This window comes from Mugil cephalus, chromosome 10, assembly GCF_022458985.1.
Source record: "Mugil cephalus isolate CIBA_MC_2020 chromosome 10, CIBA_Mcephalus_1.1, whole genome shotgun sequence".
Lineage (NCBI taxonomy): Eukaryota > Metazoa > Chordata > Actinopteri > Mugiliformes > Mugilidae > Mugil > Mugil cephalus.
Window position 1 is genome coordinate 23,903,817 of NC_061779.1, and position 4,557 is coordinate 23,908,373.

Sequence of the window (4,557 nt, forward strand, 5' to 3'; positions counted from 1 at the left end):
ACAGCGCGCAGAGGGAGGGAGTTAAGCCTTTATAATGAGGCGTAAAAATCAGTCAAAGAGCCGCCCTCTGACGAGCCGCGGCATGAGGTTCACTGCAGAGACACTACCGCCAGTATAAACCGATCAGATATGAAAACAGGTTCAGAGCCTCGCCGAGCTTCTTCTGTAACAGCGCTTCTTTCATTCTACGCTATGTGGTGGATTTAGCAGATAGGTAACGCGTTAATGGCTCATGTTTGAGGCCTCTTCAATAATATTAACATACTGACAGAATTAATCGTTGCAGGGGACTAGGAACATTCAAAATAAATCACTTTACATGGTATGGAAATGAAACCACAGTCAGATGCGTAATGTATCTGTCAACTTCAACATTTTCCCGTCTACCTTTCTTTGTCTTACACATTACACAGATGATTAAATGAGCCCAAATTACTCTAATAAGTATAAAAAATCAACAAAGCTGCTGCATGTGATTTGTTACATTTAGAAATATATGGAGCTGAGGCGCCTCGTCTTGGGGAACCACAGTTGCGCATTTACAAGTTAGCTAATTCACAGAATTATTTAAGACGTGGAAGAAGACGACAAAATGAAACCCTGTAGGCTAATTGTGCCTCCTGCGATTTTGTACACGTGCGTGTAACTTAGTGAATGAGTGACTCAGTAACTGAATGAGTCGAAGTTTGTGTCAGGGGATCTGGGGGAGGAAAAGAAGGATATGTTCCTCGATTAAGTGCAAAAAGCATTGTGTTGTGACTAATGGCCATAAACGGGGAGAGAAAGGAGGAAACGTTTAAAATGAACCATACACGAGGTGACTCATTTTGATTAGAGGAAGATAAGGCTTTGTAAACTGGTTCCTTAACATCCGTGGCATGTCATGTGCAGTAGATTATTTTATGATGTATTATATAGCCAACTATTTAATGTTTCATATACAAACTTCTCTCATTTGTCTTGTGGTTTGTCAAAAGTGTCAGTAATCACATTCTTCTGTGATCTAAAACTCAACCTTTGTGCTTACATAGTTTTATTCCATAGTTTTTGGTTAGTAGGAAATATATGTCTGAGTGTCACTCACTGTAAATGTCAACGTTTTGTGCATTCTTTAACTTCCACTGTATAACTTAATACACATTTTGCAGCACTAATGACATTTAATGGCATTTCCTGTTGGATTCCCCTGTGATTATTTGTGGGATATTTTTAAACAGTGGTCAGCCCAGACAGTTTTAGTGTAGCTGTATTTGTTTCCAAGCCTTCTATTGCACAACTTCATATCATACGAACACTTATCTCAGGCTGTCCTGATTCAAAATAAAAATGAAAACTTTCTTTATGTGATACCAGTCTATCCTGAAGTCAAGCCACTGTGGATTTATCAGGGTTGGATTTCTCAGAATTCCACTTTACTAAAGGAAGGTCTAGTAGTACAGCCATCACCCCCATAGCAAAATGATCCGAAACAACTGTCAAGTTGGTCTGAGTGCAAGCTGTCACTGTAGGTGCCCTGAAGTGAAGCATGGAAGCTCCCATAGACCTTGCCAAAAACAAAGGGTTCAGTCTACTTTAGAACATGCCAGAGGAATGATAAGGTACTTATTATGGCTGGCTGGCCTGTCCAACTTTCCCCTTTATTTATTTATTTATTTATTTATTTATTTTAGGCCATCATAACTCAGTGTCAGCATTTGGGATGTTGTTGACAAATAACATTTGTGGAAATACCTGCATTATGTTAGGCGGGAGACACACACACAGCAGTGCTGCCTGGGTCCTTAAAATGAATGTAACGGATGACAAACGGCAAATGCATTATGCAAATATTCCACCCCCAGTTTTTCTTTTCTTATGTTTCAACAATGATATTCTCTCTATTATTCTTATCTGTCTCTATCTCTCATCTCCAGACTACATTTTTGACAAACTGCAATACATTTTCTGTTGTGAGTTTCCACTCTAACACCAAGAACAAAACAGTTGTGGGATGGACATTGGGGTTAATGGAAGAAAACTGTTTCCGGTTGTCAGTATTTCATCAGTCAAAATAGAAAAACCTCAGTTAAAACCTAAGTTAATAAGTAAATTAGTGTCTTTTTTCTTTTTTTGTTTTCTTTAGAAGTTTTTTGAAGGCATTTCTAGTTATTGTGCCTGAAGAAAAAGCTCTAATTACAGGATTGCTAAAAAAACTAACTTATGTCAGAGGTGCATTCATGGCCTTGGGGGACAGGCAAACTGGTTTTGCAGTCAAAAGCTGTTGGGAATCTGTTACGTGTAACAACTTCTAATGCAGTCCTTACAATACCTGCTGGTCAGGAGCTCACCAAGGTGGAGCGTGGCTCCGTGTAGATCACTGGCACATATTTTATACTAATACCCGCAGAGGGGGGGTTTTGGTTTGGACTCAGTTACAGTAATAGGATTGGCGATCAGAGTTATTTACCCAAGCACCAGTGCCTAAATTGAGAAACCCAAACCGCCTGCTTTTCACACAGAGCAGCTGTCTGAGACGTGGAATGATATAATGTGCTTATTTCACAAATCTGTCTGTGAATTAATACGACTTCATGTGTGTTTATCAAAGAACGTAATCCAGACTTGCACGAAACCGGATTTCCTGTACTTATTGGCAGGCTCTTGTGGGATTCCTGGAGAATATGGAGACTATTGATGGATTTTTGGCTCCTAGGGGCCAATAAACAAAATGCAAAAATAAAAATAAAATCATATCACACTAAAACCCTACTAGGCTGGAGTAGCTGGACTCAATTCTTATCACAACAGGAGTACAGTAATGCAATAGATATGGACATCATGTCGCCACTTTCTTGCTTTGCTATTTTCCTGGGGATATGCCAAGGTATAATCAGCTCCCAATAGAGTAACTCCAGACCAACTTTATGCCCCTATGCACAGTGAAAGTCCATGTGACTTTCAGGCTAATTTCTCAGACATTATCAGGCAATGCCATAGCTGTTTAAACATAGTGGGTGCACACGTGAGTATATCTGACTGTAATCTTTGACTTGTGCATTATATATGAATAGGCAAGAGTTATAAGTGATGCACATTAACACCACAATGAAGATTTCAAACTTTATTTTTTTATTTTTAAATCAACAGAAACAACAACACATAAGTAAGAGCATCCTTGACCTCATAAGCTAGTATTTCTCCTTCAGCAGAAATAAGTTTGTATTTCATTAAAAAAATGACCTCCCCCTTTTTTCCATCATTCTTTCAATTGCCGCCTCAGTGTTTGTGTGGGATTCAAATCTGATAAATTAGGCCATTCATTCATTTTTTCTTTCCAGGCCATTCCATGGAGGATTTGCACATGTGCTTAGGTCTGTTATCCCGCTTCTGTTTCAGCAAGACAGATATGATGAAGATATATTGAAGATATGATGCAGAATTCTTGGCTGAATCAGTGGCCAGGATACATTCATCGACGGGTTTCCTCACACAGCAAAGGTCAGATTAAAAATTCAGCGTTTAAACCATGAAGAACAAGGATATCAAGGAAATAAAGTCTATGTCTCTTCTTTGTAAGCTATCTATATCCCACCCATTTACCTTCTCCATGCCTATGTATTTTAAAGAGACAGCATGGTTACCTTGTATGAAATTTGCATGTGATGAGATGTTGTTCTGTTGTAATCCTTAATTCTCATGTTGTATTTCAAATGTAAACCTTAAAACCACAAGGATGTGGTTACTTGTCCTACAAGTAATGAGCTGTGCCATCAACATGCCATGGAAACCAAAACATTGTGGCAAAAGAGGCTGAAAGGCTCCATAGAGCAGCAGTACTGATCTGTGTGGTTTGGCTATGTTCTTTTGCAGACTGGCTGTTTGACGTATTGTTTTTGTTGTGTTTATGGAGATTAGACTGATTCCAATTTTAGTTCAAAGAAGTATAACAGCATAGTCTACTCAAGAAGCTGACAGAGTGTGTCCCAGCCAAGATACCAATACAGTTATAAACTGGATGTTGTGGCTGTGATGAATGTGCCTGGCTTTATTTATTAGGGTTTAAGAACACACAACTGGAGGGAAATAATGCACAAAATGTGTCAACACATAGTCCATTCATCTCTGTTTTAAAGAGGCAAGTTAGTACTTGAGTACTGCTGGATTTAATTTCACTGATTTGTATCAACACTACTTCCATCAGTCTGTTAGGCAGTAATCAAATTCAGAATATAGGCACTGTTAGGGTCCCTAGTTTCAACTGATATGCTGCATTTGACCCAACAATGTACACATTCCTTTAAAATAAAATGCATGAAACCACCACATTTAAGATGCCAATCTTCATTGTGCAATGGCCCAAAAATCGGGCCTAGAAATGCTGACTATACCAGCATTACAATAATGTATCACAAACTCTTCTTCAGTCACCTTTGAAACTGTGACTTTCAAGGTAGGCCGTGTGGTTTGGTTTTTAGCAAACGTCTGTGCAGAAGAAAGTCAGCGAAGGATTAACTTTTAAATTAAATCTCTTAGACACATAAGAGAACATAATGTCTGCCCACTCCTTTGTAACACTTT